The following is a 25,626-nucleotide window of genomic DNA, read 5'->3' on the forward strand; positions in this document are numbered from 1 at the left end:
CTGCGTGCCAGTGCTAGATGCTCAGGAAGGTATAAGACCCCACTTCTGCTCGCTCTTTGATGAAAGAAAAATCCCACTCAAACCCTACTAAATCTGTATGCCACTACCTTTTTTTTTTTTTCTTCTTCCTTTTTCCCTGATATGATGGCCTTACTGGTCTTATTTTTCTTCCCCTTTCATATTAGCACAATCTGAGTACTGTCGATCCTGGATTTCTTGCAAGACACTATGGACTATAGGACAGCTGGTGGGATGATGCCTTAGATGCTGAGAGACAACTCTGAAGGCCATTTTTTGGGTGTGTGATTTAACATTACTGCTTCAAATGCGGAACTGTGAAATCTTCACTACAGCTCCCCGGATCTCGATAAAAGCAGGCAGGAAAAAAATGTAATTAGTCCCACTATTTCTAAAGTGAAAAACAAGAACAAATTATCGCAGGTAATAGTTTTTCAGCTCTTCAATTACTGTGGATGCCAAAATAACAAAAAAAATCTGTATTTATAGCATGCTGTCCAGGGAACAAGTTTTTAAAGCAAACAAAACTGTGTATTTTTGCAGCCTGGGAAAACGCCAATGTAGTCCCTTATTCTGATAGCATTATCTCATTGTCTTACAGAAGCCTATCAGCTATTTTATGCTTTTACTGCAAAAACCAGGTCTTAGTTTAAGAGTTTGTACGTAGAGATGAAGAGTTGAAACACAATTTAAGTATCTAATTTCCTTCACTGGGATTAAATTTTTGGTAAGGCTCCAGTATTTGTTGGAAACTCCTACTGGGCATTACTTCCTCACTCTACCCAAAAATAAATTCCTCCAATATTAATCCTTTGTGAAAACAGTGTTGCTTTTTTACACCACTGATACCGCTCCTATCTGTCAATTCCTCCTAGCAGCACAAGAGGAATTGCGCTTTGCAACGCAGCTGTCAATGCTTTTATTTTTTCATTCATCTGGTCAAATTTTGACATCATGCCGGAACCTGAGATGTGCTTTGTTCTCTAAAAATCTGTCAGAACAAAAAAAAAAAAAAAAAAAAAAAGAGGAAAAGGTGGGGGAGGGAGGTGGAAATATTCAGACCTTGAGCCGTGACACCTGTCAAACACAAGCAAACCCCAACTTCCCAGTTCCAAACCCCGGGGTCCTTTGGGGCTGAGGGAAGCCGAGGCTTTCACAGCCGAGCTGGCTGCAGTCAGCCCCCCCCCAGGCTTTTTACCTCCCACCCGGCGCCCGGCCAGCCCTTCCCCGCCCGGTGCCAGCGGGGCTGCCCCGGCTTCCCCTGGAGCAGGCCCCAGCTCCGGTCTTCTTCCTTCCGCAGGAAACGACCTTGGCCTGCGCCGCGCCGCTCTCCTCTCCGCCCCTGACATCTCCCGGCCGCCAGCCCCGCTCCGCAGGCAGCCCCGGGGCGAGCCCTTCCCCTCCCCGGGGTCTCAGAGGCGCCGGGCCCACTCCCTCCGCCCCGCCTCGCTCGCTGAGGTAACCCCGGCCTCGGCCAGCTCCGTGCCCACCCCCGCTGAGGTAACCCCCGCTTCGGCCAGCTCGGTGCCCCCGCGCTGAGGTAACCCCAACCTCGGCCAGCTCGGTGCCCCCCTCTCGCTGAGGTAACCCCCGCCTCGGCCAGCTCGGTGCCCCCGCGCTGAGGTAACCCCCGCCTTGGCCAGCTCGGTACCCGCCCCCGCCGCTCGCTGAGGTAACCTCCGCCCACGCCCTCACACCGATGCCGGCTGGGCGCTCCCGCCCGCCGCCCTCGGGGCCGCCTGCATGCCCGCGCCCCTCCCCCGGGCCGGGCCGGGCCACCCGCCCGCCAGCTCCAGTCACGCTCCCTCCCCCGCCCTCCGCGCGACGATCTCCCGGGGAAGAGGCGGGAGAAGGCACTTCTCCCCCCTCCCTCCCTCCTCCCCCTTCCCCCGCACCCTTTTGATTGGGCTGGGCCGAGCCGACCATCAACCCAATCCTCAATACTGGTTGGCCACGGCGGCAGGCCAGGGCGCAGCTCCCGCCCCGCGGGCGTCCCTCCAGCCCTCCCCAACACTTCGCGGCAGTGTCCTCAGAAGACTCATTGGGCCGAAGCGGCCGCTCCAGCGCTGGCGGCAGATCCGCGCGCCCATTGGCCGGCCGCCGCGCCAATCCGGCGGGCCGCGGCGCCCCGTAGGCTGGCGGGGCGCCCGGGGGGCGGGGCGGAGCGGCCTCCCCCCCCCCCCGGTCCCGCCCTGTGACTAACTCCCGTGTGTGAGTCACGGCGCGGCCCGTCAGCGCCGTTAAATGCCGTGTGCGGGCGGGCGGCGCTGCCTGGGCTGCCCCGGCCCCCTGCGCGCGGGCGGCCGCCTCCCCCGCCTCCTCCCCCGGTACATGGCTGGCGGGCCGTACTTGTCACGGTGTCACATCCTCCCCGCCGGCTGCGGCCCCAACTTCCCCCCCAGCTCGGCTGCCGCCGCCGCCCGGGGCCACCGCAGCGGCATGGGATAGAGCACAGCCGCCTCAGCGCCTGGCCGCCGCCTCCGTCGCGCAGCCCGGCGCCTCGCCGCACGCTCATTTTAAATTAATTCCCTTCTCCGGTTTAAATTCCTCACCCGTGTGTGTCGTTCCCCCCCCTACTGCTTCTTCACACCCTCCCCGGCGTCCCCTCTTTCCGTTGACCCCCCTCCCCTTTTGGCCGCCCCCCGCTCCCCTCAGCGCCTCCCTCAACGGTCCTCAACGGCCCTCGCCGCGGAGCCCCCCGGAGCGGGTGAGTGCCGGGCACAGCCTTCCCGGGCTCGCTCCTTTCTGCCTGCCGGGGCTGGGGGGTGTGTGGTGTGGGTGCGAGGCGGGGGGGGGGGTAGAGGGTGGGCGGCGGGCCGGGGCAGCCCCCGGTTGTCCGGGGAGGCGGCGGGGCAGGCGGGGGCAGCGCGGCGGCGGCGGTCCCTCCGCTGGCTGCCAACTGTTTGAAAGTTGGGGGCATTCGCCTCACAGCGCAGCCTGGCACTGGCCGGGGAGATACTTTCCCCCTCGGACTGGAAGGGGGGGGGAATAAAAAAAAAAATATAAAAACCCAGCGTCGTTGCCAGCTACAAATGCGTGTCATGCTGCCGATGACACGTTTGGTTGTAATTTCCCCCCCCCCCCCCCCCATCCCTGGTTGAGACCGCGGCTGAGGCTGTGGTGAATGTTGACGTGAGGGGCAGGGGGCTCCCGAAATCCACTCGGGTCGATTGGCGGGCCAGACCCCTTCGGACCGGGCTCCGACCACCGTCCTTCTTGGGAAAACCCACCTTTTTTTATTTCCAAGTGCACCATCCTCCTCCCCACCCTGTCATGCCTGGATGTTTTGATATTACCAGAGCTTGACTTGGTGTGGCAGGAAATGCATGTATTGTAGGGTGAAGCCGTGGTCCACAGCGGGGAGTTTTGGTGGCTTGGATTGATATTGGGAGCACTTAATGTAAAATGGTTATGTCTCTCTTTCATTGCTATTGATTTTTATTTTTTTTCCTCCTTAATGTATTTTTAGAAACGTGAATGTGGTGTATGTTCTCATGTGCCGTACGTTCAGAGTAGCTAAAATAAAACAGATACATGGAAAACCCCAGCAAGTACAGCAGTGTTTCCATACGCAGGGTGTCTGAAGTACTTTGCTGGGTTTAGTTATTAATATTAATTGCTCAGTCTTTGTAATTCATATCATATGGAAACTAATTGCTGAATTGAAGGTTTACCAAAGCTCACAGCGCTCCAAAATCATCTTTCTCAGACATCTGAAAAATAAATCTACTGAACTTTTGTTAAGAGGAAAGGCCAGCATCATTCTGAGAATCTTCCACATGAAGTTTCTTTTTTTAATCCAAGCACTCTTGTAAATGAGAAGTAGTAAAGTATGGCTCTAGTCAGTGACTACTTAAGTGTAGTCTTAAGTATGCTTAAGATCAGTAAATTTCTAGAGGAAATGAAGTCTTTAACACATCTTGTCTTGCTTTTATCTATAAGGAGAAGGAGGGAAACAAAACAAAAAAATCAGCCCTGAGATTTATCCCAAATAGCAAATTAATCCTTATCCAAAAGAGTACCTTGCCCAATGTAACCCCAAAGCTTCCTAAATGTCTGTTACTTTGCCTTTATGGGGGGTCCTTGAGCTGTGGTCTCTTAAATCAATATGAAGTGGGCCTGCTTCTCCTCTGGTACTAGTTTAGCACCAGTGTAACTTCATTAACTTTAACGGAGTGGATTTACATTAATGGGAAAAGTAATCAAGAAACCCATGTTTTCAGAAAGGCCCTTATAGTAGTGACGTGACAAGCTGTGATTCCTTCTCTCATCAGGCCCAATTACGCCACCCTTACTCACGCTGAGAGGTACTTTACTGCGCAAGTTCTCCCTGCGATGCTTGTATGACTACTTGTGTACTACAGTACCAATTTGGGTGAGGTAGAGTGGCGCTTATTTTCTTGATAATTATTTTTTCCCCTTCCCTTGAAATAAGAATATGTTGGATAACTATTTTTCTTGGGTCATGAAGAAAACTTCTGAGGATTAAATGTAAAGCTGCTCTGTTAAGTGACTGTATCAAAAAGACCCTGTTTAGGACTTCTGTGCTACCAGTGAAACAGGCAGGTAAGTTTTCTGTGTGTTTAGCTTTCCCTTGTTGCTATGGAAAGTAGGAAAAAGATTGTTGAAAAATTCATTCTCTTGTCCTGAAATTCCTTTATGCCTGAGGGAATCCATACCTACACGCGGTGTTCAAGTTGGAGGGTTTTTTTCTTCCTCTCCTTCTCCAGAACCCATCCAAACGTTCACATCGCATTGTTTAAATGTTTGCTGTTGAAATCACTGGCAGCAGGATCAGGCCCTCAGTTGTTTTTCTTTAAAGCAGTTGATAATGGCTTGGATGTGATGTTGTAGAAAGATAATATTATCTTGTGTGTCCACAGCTCAGATCCACTGTCTTATTACAATCTCAGAAGAAAGCTTCAAACTAAGCAGCCTGTAAAGAAAATATGTCTAACAAAGCAGAACTGTCTTCTGCCTTTATGTTCTTATTTATAAATCTCTTGAAAGTTTGCTTGATACTCTTTCGGAACAAGACACAATTCTTTCATGTTTGTTTCATGTTTTCACTTCCTCATATGACTGTGTTCATTGCTAAGCTTTTGTCACTGATTGAAATGTTATTGTAATTAGCATTAATTATGCATACTAGATTGTTTTTAGAGGCTCTCCAACTCTGTATTGATACTGTCAACTTGTTTGTTTGTTGAACAAAAATCCACACATTTCACATTTCACCATTCTCAGAGGAAATAGATTAACTGGTTCCAAATTAATATATTAATGGGAAACCATAGCAAAATTAAGCTATTTTAGCTCAAATGGCACACTGAATCTTGATGGAGATGGTGCATACAGTATGGTTGGATCTGAAATATCAAGGCAGGGTAAACGGGGGGAGCAAGAAAGAGGACTAGGTGCAACCATTTGGGGAAGGTGTTTACACTGCAGAATTCCACCACATTCTTTCCAGATAGACAGTACTAGATTAATTGGGCCAAATTCTGTAGCCCCTAATTGAGCAAAACTCTCACTGAAGTATACCCGAGCTGTCTGCTTGGTTGTAGACTGCTGAATTTGCTTGAGAAATGGAGAAAAATGGCAGAGTTTACTTCATTAATTATTTAGGACATTTTGGATTTTAGACTTAGAGAAGATATCTTCCTTTAATTTGGTTTAGAAGGTGTTCCAGGTTTGGTTTTTTTTTTAAAGAAAAACTTATTAAAAATATCTTTGAAATATACATTCACTTATAAAATATTCTCTGTAGAAATGGTAACATTTTACAGTTTTTTTATAATGTTAATTATAGTGACATTCACAAAAGTCCCTATGTATGATTCTGAATCACCCCCTTGAAACACTTATGAGCTGAGAAGGACTTTAGAATCTCTCCCTAGAAATTGTAATTGTTGCAATATTTATAAGTTGTATTGTTGTGTACTCTCAGGAAGAAAAAAAAGGGGTGGGGAGAAGAGTTTAAATGAGAATTTGTTGTCACGATATCAAATCTGAAAATATATGCAGACTGGCAGATTATTCCCTGTCTTAAAAATTAAGTCTCTCTAATTTCCCATTTAAATAAGCAAAATTTGGTTTGCAGTTTGCTTTGGGTAATGAAAGAGAGGTTTTTTGTTTCTACTTTTGGTGCAGTGGTCCTCTAGAAAGTTAGAAACAGCGCCCTGGGGCTCAGCGAAGTGGAGGGTGTATAATTATATGGGAAGGCTCCACAGCATCAGTGAATTAGCATTAGCAGCTGAGTGAGTTTGTTAAGCTGAAGAGATGGTATTATGGAAATCAATAAAATGCTGATTTCTTTTTCTTATTGCAGATCCATGTTAAAAGGAAAAGATGCTATTTGTCTGCCTTTCATGTAGGCTTGCTAAACCATTAGTTGATTTGGAAAGGAAGGTTTTTCAGTTCAGACAATAAGTAGTCAGATTTTTTTTTAACTCTTTTAAATCTTTATTAGATTGTCTTCCAGAAATTACACTAACATCCTGGCCTGCAAGTGGCTTCAAGTGTGTCTGTTTGTCAGCAGAGGCAAGAGTGAAGGTCGCTTATTTTTCTTATGACATGCTGGTGTGGCATTTTTTGTTGTAACCCAAATGCTCTATGTTCCTGACATTCCTGTTTCTGCTTTAAATTAAATTGTCTCAAGTGTTTGGAGGGTTCTGGTGGGATGTACTGAAATCCACGCTAAAAATAAAAGAAATAGTGACCTTAACTGTTTTCAGAGATGTGAGTCAAGAAGGCTGATATTAATCACTGTAAGATCCATAATATGCATTGGCCTTTATTTCTTTGTCTCAAAGCTTCTCCGGCTTTTATTCCAGAAAGACAAGTAACCAGATCATTCATCACATTAAGCACTTACAGAGAAATGACAGATCGACAGCCTTATGTTGAGCACTGTGTAACATGTATGATGCATTAAGTTCTGATGATCTATATAAAACATTTTAATTGGGAGGAACAGTAAATGGGAATGGCTGTCTTCTAATCCAAGGACTTTGGTTTTTTCCTTCTTCCTGATTGAAATTAAACTTAAGTTCATAATCAATTATTTTATTTTAAAATATCTGTATGCTATGACCCTTGATAAAATACTGTGAAACGTTTTATTCAAGCTAAGATACACTAAGCGCTTTGCGGGAACCGGGGAAACCTGTCTGCCTTAGTGGTGGATAGCATGACTGATGGTAATCTGGTGGCCTTTATGGAACTAGGATGGTCCAACTCAGCAGCTTCTTCAGGGACGCTGCAGTGAGGATGTTTTGTGACACGTGAGCAGCGTATGTATAGAGTTCAGATATCGTGAGGCATATGGAGCATGTTCTTGTATGAATAGAAACGGTTCAAAATGCTGGATTTATGATGCAGGCAACAGTAAAGGTCAGCAACTTGGAAAATTAATAATATGGTTTGTGTTGACATTTCAGAGGGAATTCTGGTGGGGGTGTTGTTCCAGCGAATGTAAACTTGCTGGTCCGGCCACACAGATAAAATAGGCAGCCTGTCTCTTATCTCTTTGGTAACCCAAACCTTTTTACTGAGAAACTGGCAAAATTATGTTTATATTCTCCCTATGGTTTATTGTTTCTGCTAATTTCTAATTAGACCCAGTGAGGGCCAGCGTGGTGCTTTTAGTGCTCAACTACAGCTTAGAAATGACACTCTGCTTTCTAATGATTATGAGCAGGTGAAATCACAGAAAGGACAGGGGAGTTGGAGTAACGTAGTATGCAAGTAAATTCCTGATTCTCTAAAATATTTGCCTGTAGTTGTAGTGATCCACAGTACTTCATGTCTCTGGCATTGCCGTGGGTGTCCGGTTAAGGACAGTTTAAGAACACAGAAATGAAAAAAAACAGGGATGAAGAGATCTCAGCTGAACCTGAACAAAACCTTTTTAGCTCTTACTAACAGGAGGAAACAGGGAGGAAGGTCCCAAGAAATAATGAGGATAAAGTCTTTCATAACTGCAAAATTACAGTAGTGATGGTGACTCTCAAAAAGTAGCTTCTAGATAGAGAAGGAATCGTAATCACTTTGCTGTCTTTTCATAAGCTGTGGTTAAAGCATTAGTTCTGAGAGCAAGTGTGTCGAGAGCTTGGGTTCTTCCTCTTTAAAATTTAAAAGTCTGTATTCATATATTTGCTGTGGGGCAAAATAAAATACTGCTTATTTGATTATCCAGATTCAACATTCTCATTAAAAAAAAATACACACCCTGTTTTTTGTTGAAATGAAGTCAGATATTCCTGTGGATGCCTTGTCACTTTTGGTTATCTTTTTTCAGTTTCCTTTCTTCTAAGTATATTTTCATTGTCTGCTTTCCTTCTTTCCATCCTACTGAATTCCTTTTCTGTCATTGTTTTCGATTCCTTCCACTTCTTTCCAGCCAACTTTTTTTTTCCATTTGTTGTTGTTCTTTCTAGTCTCAATCAACTACCAGTGTTGCTTCTTGCTTCTAGAATCACATTAACAGCTCGGAATAACACTGTTCTACACAGGGTACAAATAAATAGCAACCGATCCTTCCTTAAAAAGCTTACAGTGGGAATGTGAATTCGGGGGACTGGCATCCAGCTCCTGTTTTTTGTGGCCCACACTTCTTGGTTTTGGTATGGAGAGCAGTTGCGCTGCTGTCATGCAGTGCTAAGGCACGTGTTGAGGTATGGGATGCCAGTAATATTTAGCGTCCTCTGCCCTTGGCAAGGAAAAGGTTCACCACTGCTCACCCATAGTCCAAAAGGAAAATGTGAAGGGAGAGCATGTTGGAGGTGTGACATGAGTTGGTGCAGTCATTCAGAAGGAGTAAGGACCACAGCCAGGAATAATACCCAGGTGTCATCAGCTTCAGACATGTGGCCTGTGCTGTAGCAAAGCAGGGTTTTTTTCTTCTTCTATGCTTTATGGAGCTCAGTTCTATTTATTTTTTTGGTTCTTCTGCTTCTATTTATTTGGCTGTCTTCTCTGTTTTAGACTTTTCTTGTCTTTAATACGTCATGGCTACTAATGACCTCTCAGACTGCATCTCAGGGATGTTAGTAAGACTTAGTGGGTTTTCCCTCATCCTGTGCTGGAATATTTGGCCATTGCCAAAGAAATTGAGGTCAGAATCAGGGCCTCTTGAGTACTATGCGCCAAAAAGTATGTATGTGTTGAAGGTACCAAAATACTCTTTAAAAAAACCCCAAAAAACAAAAAACCCCGCAAGATTTGTAAAGTTAAAAACCCTAATATTTGGTTTGTGATGCAATGTGATAACTAAGGTATAAAATGAGATAGGTTTTCTCTGGTGATGTAAAGGTAGAAGGTGCACCGTTTTTAAGACAACCTTTAAACTATTAAAGCTTTTTAAAGGAACACACCAATCCTTTCCTGAACCTGCTAATTTGAAGGTTTTGGAAGGTAAGCAGTTCTCCTTCCTGTGAGAGGGAACGTATCTGATAGTAAAGTTTCTAAACAGAGCTGAAGTCTCTAGGCTTGGGGGTGATGATGGTTGTTCCCTGATATCAAGTGAAAGGGGTAGCAGCCAGATACGCAATGGGAAAATGCCCAGGAATAGGGCATCCTTCCAGCATTCAGCCAACACAAGGAGGCCGTTTTAACTGCCCTTTGATTTGGAGTAATTTTAATTTATTCCCTGTTTTCACATATTTCAGTGCAAATTCTAGGGAAAGGTAGTTTCTGTCTTTTTGGATTGGCAGAGTTTTGTGGCATTGCTACTTGGAAAGTCCAAAAGAGAAAAAAAAAATTTTTACAAAAAAAATATCTCAGATATAGTCTTCTACTGTCCCCCCTGCCGTGTTCAAAATGAGATAGTCTTCCCTTGTTCAGAATAAAAGCTGTGATAATCCATTTCCTTTGCTGTGATAATCCATTGCCTGAAAGTCCTGGTAGCATAATTTGATTGTGGTGCTTGGACAGCTATCATATCACTCCTATAGAACAACAGTGTTTGAAATGTTATAATCCAAGAAATCCAGAGTTAAAGTGCTTACAGCAGTGACTAATTGCATGCTAGTGAGTATTACTGTATCTGCCTGATTTATGTGTCTCATTGGCCAAGACAGACTTGCAGATGAGTTCTTAACATATTATTTAAGAAGATGGTAGTGCTCTGTGTTTAAATTGCTTGTTGTTACGGATTTTTTATTCTCCCTTCCCAATGTGGGGTTCAGACCTCCTTATTAGTTTTATGGGAAAGCCACAGATCCAGATTCTTTCTGGAGCTGTTGCAGCATGAGTGAACAAACTGTGTAGGGCTTCTTTCAAGAGCTACAAAAGTAGCCTGTGCTCCTTACCCCCAAAAAGTTAAGAATCTTTATTATCTCTGGGGCTTTTCTGTGGGTTTTGTTCTATTTTTTCTTTTTCCTTTCCCTTTCTTCCACACTTGAACCCTGATTCTGAAGGAGCTGGAGCAATTACCCGGCCTATCTTACATCTTTCCATTCAGAAGAGGGTGGGGTGAGAAAGAAGGTCTGCATTGGACTGCAGATGTTCTTTCTAGCCCCTTCGCCACTCCAAAGTCACACTTCTTAAACCTGAAAAAACAGCAGAGGAAAAACTTGTGCTTGAACACTTTTTCCTGGCTTTAATGAGAGATTAAGGAAAACTCCTTCTTTTACAAAGAGAGGAAGTAGCGTAGGTAAATGCATCTAGCACCCTTTAGGAAAGGGTCACCACCATGGGGGTACTGCTAAGAAAGGTTGCCAAATCGTCCCAGACTCTGCACCACGCTGTTGTGAAAGGGTCCTATGAAATGAAGAAGCTATATAGCCAGTGTGTGCATGTGTATTTCCAAAGGTTATGCTGGATTTCTGCCATGCCATAAAACTGATTAGAATAATTTATAATAAAAAGTGGGGCATGGATTTCAGAAATGGATAATGTGATGGGGGAAGGGGGGAAGCGGGTGGCAGGGAAGTCAAATCTGAAGGTTTTCCTGGTCAGTGGGTTTACCCCAAAGTGTAGATTTTCTATCACTGTCTGTAGGAAGAAGCTACCACCCTCGCTTTTGTTGTCACAGATGACTGCTATATGCTTAGCTTAATATACATATCGTGTGCTTATGTGTTGCTGTTTGTTTATTTACTTGCAGTAGGACTCAGAATATTCCAGGTACTTTCCAGGTGTGCTTACAGGTAACCTCCGCTCCAAGGACTTAAAAAATCTGAGAGGCCAGAGGAAAGTAAATAGGTAGGAATTTACAGGTTAGTACTGCGAAACAGAATGAGAGTCACAGGACACAGGGCCCTTGATAAGAATGTGAGTGTGTGGCAAAGGTACTGTGCAGCTGAGGTGAGGAGGAGGATATGTGCAGTGGCCTCCATCAAAGAAATGGGCACCATGCTGACAAGTGCTCTGACTGCTGAGCCTTCTGTCTATTCTGCATTTATCAGCCATCTAGGCCTAGTAAATGTGCACATTTTGGTCCCTGGTGTGTCTGGAAAGAAAAGAGATCCTTTGCTTTGCTTCTGCATTACAAGTTAGTCCTTGGTCAGTTTAGAGCACCTGACACCTGATCTGTCTCTTGGACTCTTTCCCCTGTATTTGTCATTGCGTGATGTGATGGCTGTGTAAGTGGAGTTATTCTGTCATGTTCTGTGCAGAGAAATGCTGTGAAAATGAGAAAGCAGGGGAATGAGGCATGTGAGGTGTGTGCGTGCAACATGAGGCTTGACAGGGCCAGTGAGAAGTAGCATTGGGGTTTTGCACATGCATTCCTTGGGGCACAAAGTGTCATCACCTTCAATTCAATTTTTGCTGTGATTAAGGCCCCTGAGCATGTCTGTAACATAAAACAGAAAACAGAAAGAAAATGTTTTCTCTTCAGCCATCATTCTAGCATTGCTTATGTGCGTATGAATCATTCTTCCTCCATCTGGAAGGATGAGATGCACAGCTCTTTTCTAAGGAGGTATCTAACGTACATCCTCATAGCAGCCAGCAATTGGCATGACAAAAGGGTTACAGCTAGTGGCTGGCACTTTTCCCATCCATCTTGCCACTGGAAACATAATGCTTTTGCAATGTGCTTGTTCTTCAGGCACCAGTGTGCAGAGCCAGTCCTCAGGACACGCAAACAGAGCAGTTGCATGTTGTTCGCTTTTGTTTGTGTTGCTTCCTCAGTGACCCAAGAACTGGGAAGTGGGAATAAGAGCAATGAACTGATTTTCTTTATTAGAGTGTGGAATGGAGTGGATGGGAACAGTGGGGTACTTGTAGAACATCCCCAGGTGTGGGAAGATGAGCAGCAAGGCATCTAGCACTGCCAGTGTAATATCAAGTGTGGGAGAAGACCTTGTTTTGCTTCTAACCTTGTATGCTTTGCACAGGGCAAGGCAAAATTTGGTAGTATTGAGTGCACAGGGAAAAAAATTCTGATTTTAAAAAGTGTCATACGTTGCTCATGTAAACTGACTACCTTGTATATATTCTGTCCTTCACTTGAATTCAAAGATGACCAAGGCCCTGACTCAAGGTAGTCTCAAGTGTTCCTGTGATGTCAAGAAAGAATTTTTTTTTGCCTGTCTTTTTGTAGAGGGGTGTTTAAAGTGGTGTCGGAATGGACAGTAGAAAGAAGGGCCCTTAATCTCAGTACTATGCTTTAACAAATCTGTTGTTATCTTTCTCTGGTGCTGAGCATGACTGGAAATGTCCTCATCTTGCAGCAGTGACCAACTCAATAGGCAGTTCAGACCTAAATGTAGAAGCTGGATGTTCTGCTGAAGTTCCTTGAGGCACTCTTGAAACTCACCAAATGCATGCCCATGGGATTGGACATGTCTTTGCTGCTTCCTTTTGAAGGACAGTTGGAAATGAGGTAGAGTCGAGTCCAGGATATGCTGCCAGCCCCCAGGGCCTTTGGTGCATTTAATGAGCTGGTGTTTGGACCAGTTGTTCTCAGAGCTGGGACCAGTGGCTCTTTCTCCCAGGGGAATGCCTGAGCAAACAGGAAGAGCCTCTCTGCTCCCCATTCCTGCTCTGCATTTTAACAAGTGTCTGTTCTGCAAGGCAGGCTCATTTGTGCTGCAGGAGCTGAGAGTCATCTTTCCATCTCACACAGGATATTCTGGAGGTTTAGGGCACTGCTCCTGCAAGACCTCAGCCAACTTGTGTTGGGGTGGGAATGGCAGGGAGGAAATCATCAGTCTGCCTCACCTGAGGGAGCTAAGTCCTCCTCTGCTTCATGGTTTTGGCTTTTTAAAGGACAGGTTCCTGTCTTCATGTGTGGATGGAGGAACCTCCTTTCTGCTTCTTTGTGATGGGTGGGTTTAAGATGCAGCCCTGTTCTTAACATCTCTTATTAGCTGACTCTAGACAGTGACATGCTGAGCTCAGGAGTGTGAAGTACTGGCTTGTTCCCTAGTGTACTTTGGGTCTGGGGGAGAGAGATGGCTGATGGGGTCTATAGGCTTTCTGCAGTGGAGTTCCTGTTCTGAGGTGAGAACAGCTGTGCTCCTTTCCTTCAGAGCTGTTGTGACTGCAGGCAGGGACAGTGACACCCGCCTTGAACCGCTGAAGCTGAATGCTGCATGAGACAGACTGTAGCTGTCTGCTCCCTCACAAAGTGCTTTTGGGAGGACGCTCTGGAGCTGGGATGTGAAATGGTGTCGTAGAAAGCCCTGGAGAGTGAAATACTCCTGTGTATTAGGGCTCAGTGCTGGACTTTGTATCTGGGGAGAGCTTTTCTTTTACTATGTCTCAAACTTCTGCTTTTATCTTTCCTCTGATACATAATAGCCTGGAGAAGACCCTTCAGGCAGGGATGCTTCTTTACCTTCATGATTGCTGTTTATACTATAATATAATAAACATGATTAGCATTTCTGGCTTATTTCAGGGTGTGTGCTTGCCTGTGAAAAAGATTAGGATATGTTAACTCTGCCATCTTTCTTACCTGTGCCTGAGATATTATCTGCTTACGATCTTTCCCGATACATAACGGCTATGGAAAGGAAATAACACTCCCCATGCTCTTGGAAACATTTCAGTAGCTTGCCTTCAGTAAGTAGTACAGTGGTAATAGGGATGAGGGGTGATACGTACAGTGTCTTGCTTTGAAAACTGGCTTCTGGATCCTGCAGAGCATGGTCAGCAGGCCAAGGTTGTTCACATTGCACCCTTCACCTGCGGTGTCCAGTTGCAACATGCTCCATGTATGTAATTCAGCTCTGCTTTTCTTTGTGTGACGGGTCGGAGTTCAAAGTCTGGGGACCCTGGAGGCAGAAGAATTGCATTGCTGTGTGTGTTTGTATGTGTACACTCAGCAGGTGTATTTTCTCTTGTAATGTGTTCAATATCTTCCAGCCGGAGTCAACTGTGTGTATTTCCACTTGTTGAGAGGCTGAAGACCAGGTTCTCATGGACTAAATTCCACCTAAGGCTCTGTGCTTGAAGGCCAGGAGTCAGCTAGAGGGACATAAAAGATACAGGGACTTAAGTGCAGTTTAGGGCATGTGAATCTGGCTCCTCCTCTGCTACGATATCAGTGTGTCATAAGCATCTAATGTAGGAAGCTGGTAGTGAACAGGCCAGGCCAATGACCATATTTTCACTTTTCAGAGTGTTTCTAGACATACCGAACTGGACTCCCCACCTCTAACCCAGGTCTAATTTGAATTCTCAAGCCAATCCCATCAATGTTAGGCAGAGCAAAGAACCTGATCCAAGCAGTGCTGCTTATTCTGGGAAAGGTCCTGACATCTCACAGCATTTACCTTCTGGAGGGTAACTGGAGGGGTAGGGGAGAGGCCTGGAGCTATGCTGGCACATATGTTCTTTTCTGGCTGTGTGTTTTTTTTGTTGTTTTTCCCTCTTATAAGGTTTGAAAGCTTGCATTGCATCTGTGGCCTAGAAGGACTAGGCAATGCTCTGTTACCCATCAGCACCAGATAGATCTGGTGTTGAATGAGGGAGATGCTTGGGCTCTTGGACAAGTGGCACTGAGGGTGCTTTGCAGCATTCCCAGGATGCTTGGCTAGGGGGGAACTGAGCCCTCCCAGGCTTGCTTGTGGCCATAAAGAGTGTGATCTCTCACTATGTTGGCCCTGGTAATCTCTGACTATCAATCATCCTCTTCTCGTTTGGAAGAACTTTGACTTAATAATAATGAGAGATACATCAGCTTGAGTAATTTCTGTTTGAAGATATTAAGCTCTGAGAATACTGAAGAGTATTGTATCCTAAGCTTTTGAGCAGTTCTGACTGTAATGCAGTGCTGTTCTTGGAATGATTTGTTTCAACTATAGGGCCAGTTTAAATAGAGCTATTTTAGTATATGTTGCTGTTCCTCATACATCAAAAAGTGAAGTTCAGTGAATAATGAGTTATCATGGAGCACCACAATGAGATAAGAACTCATCATAGCTTTGCAATAAATGGCAATGTCATTAAAGGAAAAAAGACTTTTTGTCTATAAGCTTAATTGGAAAAGCCAGAAATCTTGAGTGGAGATTTTTAGCATGCTGACCAACTGGAATATATTGTAGTAAGAGCAAATTTCTGTGTGCAGAGGGTGTCCGAGATTTTGATAGCTGTGTGAGCCACATGGCTGTGGGATATTTTCCTATGTGTGCCTTTTATGTAGATAAGTGACAGGACCTGACTTCTGGTCCTGGAGGGGAAATGTAGTACCTTATTATTGAACAGCTTTCCAAGATACAGCAGTTGTCATTAAAACTCAGCAGTGGACAATGAAGCTGTATTTGGCAGGTGTGGACTTTTTTTTTTTAACTTTTAATGGCAATGACTTGCAGTTATGTCATGCTGTAGTTTTAAACTGTGCAAGGCGGTTTGACTCGTTTATGTTCTCATTCAGGTCTTTAATGTGCACACAGAAGCAGCTCATTTCTGGGATTGCTGATTATACAGATTGGAGGTGGGGATGACCAGCCCTGGTGTACAGGGGTATTAGGCACTCGCTCTTTCACTGAGTTTTGTAACACAGCCACTATGCTTGGATTTCCCTGTCTGCAGAATATAGGTTCATCCTGGAGTTTATAAAGAATTTTAAGAGGAATGATGTGCAAGATCCATGCCACTTTTCTTCCCTTTGTGGTGCTTGCTTTAACTTATTGCTTTTAGTAAGTAGAATCATTGTACCGCTGTGGTCTCAGTGATAGTTAGCAGGACACCGTGATCTGCCCATCTGCAACAGCTCTGCTGGAAAGGTCTAATCTACAGGAGCCCTTGTTTGCTCTTAAGGATGAAATGCAATTGAGCATCTGGTAAAGTCTCCTCTATGGTAGAAATTAACCATAAATATATACCTGGGGATTTTTTAATCATTAGGCTTAAATTGATTATTTCCTACCAGTTGTGGGACTCCTAAAAACTACTTTTTCTCCTTCCATAAGAAAAATATCAGTTTGGTGGGCAAATGCTATGCTGTGGGTAAGATGTGGCAAGAATAATGCATGAGGAGCAGTGTGAGGAAAAAGGCAGCTTCCTGCTCTATGTTGTTTCTGATTTTTTTTTTTTTCCTTCCTAATTACATGGAGTTGGAAGAATGAGCTGGTAGGATATGAATGTTGCCATCCCATAATAAGAGTTGTCATGGGTGCCATGCAAGCATGAAGCTTCAAGAGACTGTGATGTGTTTTGAGAACAGACCAGGAATAATTCAGGCCTGCACATGGCTTTCTCAGGTAGAAGGTAAGCTAAGGGAATGTCTACAAAGCTAGTGCCCAAAGCTGGAATTGTGCTCCCTGTTCCAGTTAAACCAATACATAAACAAACCAGTTCACTTGATGTTCCCATTAATTTGGACTGCTTACCTTTCCAGTTTTTCCAGCTTGTGATTTGAGCAGAATGAGCCAGTAGGAAAAATGACAGTCTGGAACTGGCTTGACTTGTCTCTGTCTCTCCCCAGAAAGCCAGTTTCTTTTCTACCACCAAAATAGGGACTGGCTCCACAGCTATTGTTCAGGACACCTGAGACTCCACAGCAAAATCATCTGCCACTGCCTAGAAAAGGGACAGCAAAGGAAAACTTGCAATCCTTTGCCAGCTCCTTCTGTGCCTCTCTACCTACTAAGGCTTTTCTCCACTGTACAAATGGTGTAGCAGCTGCGGCTTGAAAATCACTGGGGCTTTCCCCTCACCCTGGGGTATTTAACTGTATCCAGCCTTGGCACCTTTACAAGGAGAAGCAGCAGAAGCTGTGCGTGGGGCCACTGTCATGTCTGTGCTGAGCACGCTGCTTCTGACAGCCGTGCTCTGCCAGTGTTTCCTTCTGACATGGCCACAGCGCGTGAAATGGGCTGGCCCATGGAAAGATGAGTAGCGCTGTTCTTACTTGAGGCCTTCAGGCCTGTGATGACCTTGATCTTCTTGTCCTTGAAGATACTAGGCAGCAGCACAAATAAAAGCCTTTCCTTTTTAATGGAGAACCAAATACTTCAGTTACTGAGGGCTCTCTGGGACTGGTTGGAGTGGGTTTTCCCACTGTGTATGTGTGTGAGAGGGGGCATGGTAGGGAGAAGGAGACTGGGTACTCAGTGCAACATTTAATTTGATTGTGTAACTCTACCACAGCATGCTCATGATGTGTGTTTCTGACTTAACCAAGAACCACTGAAGGTGCAAAGCCCATCTGTGTCCTCTCTGTTCCGGGAAGTCCTGACAAGCTTTTGGCTAAACAGTCAACAAGTCCACAGAGTCCCTTTGGTGCTTTGATGCCTGTGGAAAGACAAATTGACAGTGGGAGTAATTTTCTGGCTTGTGTTGCTGACTGTGACAAAAAAAATATTCAGTTTGCTTGAACCAGAGCAACGCTGAGCTGTGTGCAGGCTGGAGAATGCAGCCAGTGGTCTTTCCCTCATGCCTTGGGTCTTTTGAACAAGATTTCTTTGGTATCAAAGTAGACCCTAACCTTCCATAGGATCTTCTGATTGAATTCAGAGGTCCGTAGCTGAGATCCGAGGCCTGCCTTCTTTTCAGGATCACTTCGCTATCAATTTTTATACAGCTCTGCATGGGGCACTAGTGTAGACTTTGATGTGCTGTGTTCTCACCCATCACTAAGGGCTCCATGCTTTTGTATGCTGCCTGTGTATCGGTGGATACAGCTGGTATGCTCACCTATGAAAAGTGTTTCTTTTGTTTCCTTGATACTGCTAGAAGCCATTCTCAAGTATAGTCTGCCAGACAAAATAAAGCGAAACCTGTGAATCTCAAAAACTTAGAATCTTGAAGAAGACCAAGTAGGGAAATTGTATCTTTGGCAGCACCAAGGCCCTCTGACACAAAAGATCACAGCAGTGATCCATGTCTCTTGAGACTTTGGAGATCAGGGGCTGGATTTCTCTTCTTATGCTGAAGGTTGCCAACCTGTGACCAAAAGAGAGACAGCGGGGGGGTGGGGGAAGGAAAGAAAGAAATACGAGTTGGTTTCATTAGAAAAAGAAGAGAGATGCTGAAAAACTGCGGCTGAATTGGCTTGAGTTTATGATTGAAACACTTGCAGTAATTAGTTGTGAACTACTATAATGTTCACACATTGTACTAGGGTGGGTTTTTTGTTTGCTGCTGGCTTGCCTTTTAGTCTTGTGTGCATGAAGAGGAGGGAATAGTGTGTCAGGTGGCAAGAGGCGGGAAACAATCTCCTACATATGGATCTAAGGAGCTGACGTTCAATGACTGGAGCTGGGAGTAAACTGCACCTTAGACTAGGAAAAAAATAAACTGAGTAAATGAAGCCACTAGAGTTGTTTAGTGCACGGAACGGAGCCTGGCAGAGGAGATGCTGGCTGCAGCATTGCACATCTTCCTGGCCTGAGTGATGTGTCGGGGTATTGGAGAGGCTGAAATCCTCTGTGTTGGTTCTAAGTCTGGCATATGTGATAACTGAGATTTACTGTAGGCTCCAGTGGGAGAAATGGAGAGGATTGCAAATTCCCAGAAGGTGATTTGAAAACTGTGTACTCGTGTGAGGAATATCACCTGGGAAAGCAGTATTCCTCCTTCTTTAGAAGGAACTAGAGATCAGCTGAGGCCACTTGCTCTAGCATTACATAGTAGTGTAAAACTCAATCATGGGATTTTTATTTTTGAAGAGTTAGCAAACTGGGGAGTAGTGATACAGGTATTTAGAACCATGATTAACTGTGTTGATTTTGTGGCTGAACCAAAAATGTGGGTTGGTTTGAACTGAAAGATGAAAAATTTCTTTTGCTAACATGAAAAATCAAGATTTTGGGTAATCCTAAACACAAACTCCCAAACTCCTTTAGGTTAAAGAGTAAGTGATTGAAAACAGTTTTCTAGTTTTAGAGAAACAGGAATCTTAAGGGCTGTTCATTGAATTCAAATTGATTTCAGTCCTGAATCCACATTTTGCTGAACATAACATGGGACAGATTCACCTGCAGAGGGAAAGGGAGCTCTAGTCCCCACAGCTGCTCACTACACTGGCAGCCTGAATCTCTCCTGTACCATGGGGGTGTAATCACAACTGTTCAGCTCCCTTATTCAGAGCAGTGCTGTGCATACCCCTGAAATAGTTTTCCAGCCCCAAAAAATTCCCAGCATCTATAACAGATAAAACTGAAAGTCAGTCACAGTGAGAAATAGAGATGGTTTTTTTCCAAAGAGCAGTGTGCGTGTGGAAGGCAAGTGAGAATGATTCCCTAATGAAAAAGCAGTAAAAGAGCTGAAGAGCACAGCTAAACAAAGGTCAAACCATGTAGACTGAATGCAGACAGAGGCTAAACTTATTTGCAATACATACAGAGAGTGCAGTATAAAATGAAGGTGGCCAGCCCAGGGAATATTACCATGCATAGATAATACATATATATGTAGATAATATATGTAATCATACATTCTGAAAGCCTGTCATCAGAACAAATTGCAAAGCACAGAATGTGCACAGGAGTTCAAAAAAACATAGCTGGAGAACATAATACCATGGTCACCACAGAAACAGTGTTCCTTGGGGGTCACTTTGTTTAAAGCAACCCTTTAAGGCTGTACAATGCATTGGCAAGCAAATTCACATAAAATGAATTTCCAAATAGGTGCTGGAGCTAGGTACAGTGAAATTTCAAGCAAATGAATGCAGAAAGGATTGGTGCCAGCCTTACAAAAGCAAAAAAAATAAGCCCCCTCACATTCACCTGCTGGGCACAAGATCAGCCCATGTGGCAAAGCCCATATTGGCATGTCTATGTAAAGTTCGTTACTATTCAGTAGTGCTTTGCTATGAAACAGAAAGTCTCATAAGCCTGATTGGAAACACTCTGCAAATGCAGTTTTACAAATGTATGTGCTGAGCAGCATTTCTAAATAATACAAGAGGCATTTCAAGGAAGAGTGGGTAAAGAAGTTGTGTGAGATACTGATATAGCTCCTTGCATCCCAGCAGTGTGTATGATCCATGCTGTGTTCCCCTTGTCTCTGAGACATGAAGCAAAAAGTGAAAGTGTTAAAAATAAGTGTTGCTGATTCAATGTAGTTATCGACCAAGTTATTAGCGTATGGTTCTGGTTTAAAGAAATAAATGCTATTTTGAACTATTGTCTGCATACAGAAGGTCTAAATGAGGCCACCTTGAGAACTCTTTACCCCAGTGTGGTTACATGAGGAAGGTACAGAGATGAGAAGACTTCCAAAAGAGGAAATCATGTCTAGACTTCAAAATGCCAGTTCTCAGTTTTGTTTTAGGTGGTGATATCCTGTCTGGTATCTTTGAGCCAGTATGGAGGAGAAATAATTGACTGAGAGAAGGCAATAGTCAGTAACATAAGGAGATGCCATGTATTATTTCAGAGTAAAAGTTCCCAAACTTTCATATTAAAAATTGTCACCAGCCCTCAAAATTTTTCACAGACTAGAAAGGCAGCTTGTATTTTATTGTCTGATAGTATATCAATTTAATACCACTGGCCAGCAGTGATGGAAAATGTTCTTGTGAAGGCGGTCTGCAAGGTCTTGACTAACTTGCATGCTGTAGCCAATGTGCCGCCTTCATACATTTTATGTTAAAGGTTAAATATTTTTGCTTCTTTCATGTTTTAGCTGTCTTGGGTGTTGGGATGGATGTACTGATTCCCAGGTTTTTTTATAGGTGACTTGATAAATGTAAATGTAGAACATTGGACCTAAGGAGTTAAGTTCACTATTTCTGGTAGTTCAAATTAAGATCCCCCAGTTTTGCATATTTTCTGTGTGTACTGTGCCACTGATGTTGAGGGAGGGGAATCTCAAACTCAGTAGTTCCCTAAATGAGGAAGAAAACAATTATTTATATTGTTTGTGGTTAACCTACAGAGCAGTATTAATGGTCTGTAAAACCTCTTCAGATAGTTGACTCAATAGAAACTTTTGAGAAACTATTTAAACTTGAAAGAGAAATTCCATGAGAAGATGGGATAAGACAGAGTTAAAATCATCAGGAGAGTGAGTTGGTGTGCATTTGAAGATCCTCTTGTGATGCATTCGTGGGAAGAAAGAAGGCAGAGGAGTGTGTATTTAGGTGCTGAGGGGAAGAAGCTATTAAATGGAACCAAAAATCTTCAGTACAGTTACTTCTCTCACTCAGATGACAGTGGCGGTGCATGCTTGGATGCAAATACTGGAAACTTCACTTGAGGTGCAAATAATTGCATTTTGTATTTCTCAAATTCAAATATGCTGGAGTGTTTTTCCAGGCAGAAATGATACTGTAACACTTAAAACTTCAAATGGATCCTTACAGCCATCAAGATAATTATATTTGTAATGTACAAAAGTTGTGCTTGAAAACAGGACTTGATGCTGTCATGTATCTTCTGTCCCTTCCCATCTGCACACATTCACTCACAAATAAAGTTTGCCCCTTTACAGGGAATAATGTAAGTGAATAAATGGTACAAAAAAGTCAGACTTGGTTGTATTTCTTTTTATTTTTTCCTCTGGACTGTTAATATGGTTTAGCATATTTTCATATAGCAAATTTTAATTAAGTAATTTTACTTAACACTGACCTGGGACTTTCCTAGTCTTAGAAGAGGAAGGCAATGCAGTTACTCTGAAAACTTAAATAGTCCTAGTAAAACTTAGCTATTTCTTCTATGCTGTCAAGTATTCAAATTTTCACCTCAGTCCTTTTATTGATGGACAGGCATTGTTTTTTAAATTATTTAACTGTGTAAGCTTCTTTATAGAGATTTTAGGGGTATCCCAAGCTTTCTTTTACTCCACTATGTTTTCATTATTATTTTCATCCATACTGTGATAGCTCTTGCAAGAAAACTGTCAGTGTTTCCCTTTCTCTCCTTTGCAGTTTCTCAGAGAAGATGGAGTTGTTGCATTTTTTTGTTGTTTTTACTTCTGGTATCACAGTGGAAAATAAAAGCAAGTCGCTTTTCCCCCAGATTTGTTGTGCCCACAAATAGACACACATGCACACTCTTTCTCTCCCACATGTGTGCATGCATGCAAACACACACAAGGAGTTTGTTCTTGCTTGTGCACAGCCAAAAGAGGCCGGACAGGGCTGTCTTCAGCTCAGTGGAAATTGGCACCATCCCATCTCCAGTAAACAACAGCCTGACGTCAGCTCACGCAGCGGTGATAGCAGTATAACTTGAGAGATTTTTCAACTGGCTGAGCTGTTGAAAGGCTATCGCTGAGTTTGATAATCTCTGGCTGCACTTGAGAGGAATTGGTGCAAAGGTGGGGGAGGAATGGTTTGTTAATGACAGAAATAATAGAGCAATTCCTGATAACTTCATATGGGGTGGAGAGGTGATTTTTATGTCTTGCACCAAAGGGTATTTTGATTCCCACCTCGTCAGCTGCAGTCATTCTCTCCAGTATTATTCCAGGTTCTGAAATCCTGGCTGCTCTGTAGAATTCACGTTCATTCCGTGTTGGAAGTCGGAGAACAATTAAAGTGCCATATAACAGTCAATCAAGCAGATGATGAAATTTGACTTTTCTATTGTGTTGAATTAAGCACTTTCATTATTATTTTAATTCCTGATGTTTGATTTATTCAGTTGTAGATATAGTTCAAAGAACTGAGCCTGGCAATGCGAAGATTTTTGCTAGTTTCTGTATATTTGATTTTTATTACTGGGATATATGTATATTAAGTTGTTGAGGCCCCAAACTGTGACCACAACACCCAGAAAAGGTTTACTTGAAATATACTCAGTTATTAATCAGTCTTAATTTAGGCTAGAATAAAGGTACCATTTTGTGGTGCTGGTTTCAGATAAGGCCTTTAGAAAAGTAGCTGTTTTCCTGCAATGCTACAAATGCCTTGACTGCAAAGTTAGCGAAGCCTCCGTTGTATTTCTGAAACAGAGCCACTGTGACTTAAATTTAATAACAGATGGTTCTCCTCATAACCCGACAGTTGAGAGAGACTTTTCTATTGTTCAGTACTACTGCTGAAAACACATTTCCATTATGAACTTACAGTACTCTTATGCCAAAACCAACAGTTAAAAATGAATGGTTTGCTCTGGTAACAGGACAAAACAAACATGAAAATCATTGTGTTATGTGACAGAAAATCAGAATGTTAAGTAAAAGAACTTGATAGACCTACCAGAATAACTATTTGATGGGCTATTCTTGAATCAATGATGCTTCCAAGCAAATATTTCAAGGATATAAAGAATAGTGCATAAACTTCTGCTTTGTTTCTTGTACTGCTGCAAAGATAGCAAAAAGTTCATATTCCATTTAAGTCCTGTCATGAGGGATTTACAGAGTTTTGTGAAATCCTGGAAGGGAATGTGAATAATTGCCAATATTAACATTTTCTAATGTACAAATTTTTACATCTGCTTTTAGGGTATATTCAGACTAGGTTAATCATAAAATCTGTCTTAGCAGGGAGGGACAAGAATGCGAGAGGGGAAGAAAAATTGGGGTTTTTCTAGGATGGTGTCTGTCCTGGTAGTAGCTTTTGAGCCTTTTGACCAAATGTGATGGAGATGCACAAGTCTCAAAGATTCACAACTTCTGTGAAAGTGGGCAAGAAAGTGAGGGTCTGTCTGAGCCCATACTTCTCAATGAATTCATAGAGATCAAAAGCAAGTGTGGGATAGATCTGTGCATCTCATTAAGAGAATGGTACAACTAGGATTGCTAATCTTGCAGAGGGGAAGGAAAGGGTGAACAGCAGCTCTTTCAAAACCGGGAAAGTCCTGACTTTCTGTGAGTCTGACTCTCCTTGGAGACTCGTGTGGCTGCTTGACATCCTGCTCCCCAGAGGGGCTGGCATGTGGCAGGGCCTGACTGTTCTTGATTTATGAGAAAAGCCCAGGACTGTTTTAGAAGAGACCAGAAGCCAAGCCATCAGAAAGCTTGTGCTTGAGAGCTTGCAGTAGCACAAGAGTTGACAGCTCAGGTAAGGAATTTGTTCAAGAGGAATTGGCTGGAGCAAAACTTTCCAAAATCTCAGGCTACGTAGCCAGGCTGGCCATAGGTGAGCTGGTGACTGGCTGTGGGCAGAATCAGAACTCTGCTGCAGGGCATAAGACATGTGAGGTGGATGGTGAGGCCGTTGGAGCTGCATCAGTGTGGCGAGGTGACCTTTCCCCAGCTGCAGACTTCTTACACTTCAGGGCCTGTGGGCAACTCCAGCATCACAGGTTTGGCCCCACGCAAATGTGAACTTGCCAGTGTATAGGAGAAAGGCAGACCTCTTCAATTGCCCTTCCCAGGCAGGTGTGACTTAGGCTGGGCAGTGTTACCTGTGTACAAAGTTTGGAGCAGGTTGCCTTAGGTCTGTTTATCTCTTTCCTGCTCTGTGGTCTGGTGGCAGGCTGCTAGACTGTCAGTGCCTTCCCTACAGCCTGCCTCCTTTTCTGGGGTCTGGCTTGTGCCTGGGAAGGGTGAAACTGTGACTTGTAGGACTGCGAAACTCTTACAGCGGACTTAGCTGAGCAGGGATCTCGTCCTAGGTCACTTCAGCAGTACTGTGCGTTGCAGAGGGCTTGTCACAACCCCCAGCAGAACTTCCCCTTCCAAAAACTGTACCAGCAACTAGCAAAGGCAGTTAATCTCTCAGCTGCAGCCTCACTGAAGATCTGTTATGCTGTGAATGGGAGGAGATGTGCAGCAGGAAAGTTCCTTTATGTTTTGGTTTTTTGTTTTGTTTTGTTTTTTTTTTTCCTTCCTTTACTGTCTCTCATTTTGTCCAACCAGCCTGTTACTGCTTTAAGTAGGGAGATGAACTGGGGGGAAAGGCCTGTGCACTTTGCCTCTGCCTCTGAGTGGGTAACATTTGCATTTGCTCCCAGTGGTAAGAGTTAGCCAGAACTGCTCACGCTAGCCTTGACCTAAACCAGAAGTCAGAGACACGTTGCAGCATGTTTCCTCTCACTGGGAACCTGTAGGGCCTTTTGGATAGGCAGCCCTGCTTGGCTCTTTTCTTCATGTAACAAAAGTTTACTGGATGGCTGTTGAAGTTATGGTTCACTTTGTACTGAGTGAAGCATTAAGTTTAGCTTTAATGTGGCCAGGGATCCAATAATATGGAATTTTAACCGGTTGCAAAAAAATCTTGAATTTGCTTTTGGTTTTTATGGAGATGGTCCTAAAAATGTTCCTGAATTGGCTGGTCTGCTATCACGGTGTAACTTTGGTACAATT

General features: G+C 43.8%; 1 protein-coding gene and 1 long non-coding RNA gene across 3 annotated transcripts in view; one reads left to right on the forward strand and one right to left on the reverse strand.

The window, feature by feature from the left end:
* Positions 1-624: 624 nt before the first annotated feature.
* On the reverse strand, positions 625-1,631 carry LOC128141113 (uncharacterized). The gene is made up of 2 exons (XR_008234915.1): positions 1,570-1,631; positions 625-1,487 (listed from the first exon to the last, which is right to left on the reverse strand). It is a non-coding gene; the product is annotated as an uncharacterized LOC128141113 (long non-coding RNA).
* A 633-nt stretch (positions 1,632-2,264) lies between these two features.
* The window catches only part of SERTAD2 (SERTA domain containing 2), an 86,084-nt gene continuing 62,722 nt past the window's right edge, over positions 2,265-25,626 (forward strand). The window contains exon 1 of one of the 2 annotated variants that reach the window (XM_052784192.1): positions 2,265-2,725. The gene's annotated coding sequence lies outside the window, so the exon portion shown is untranslated. Of the gene's footprint in view, positions 2,726-3,147; positions 4,585-25,626 lie in introns of those variants that run through there. The other variant, XM_052784195.1, reaches the window with a different exon arrangement.

This window comes from Harpia harpyja, chromosome 4 (assembly GCF_026419915.1).
Source record: "Harpia harpyja isolate bHarHar1 chromosome 4, bHarHar1 primary haplotype, whole genome shotgun sequence".
NCBI lineage: Eukaryota > Metazoa > Chordata > Aves > Accipitriformes > Accipitridae > Harpia > Harpia harpyja.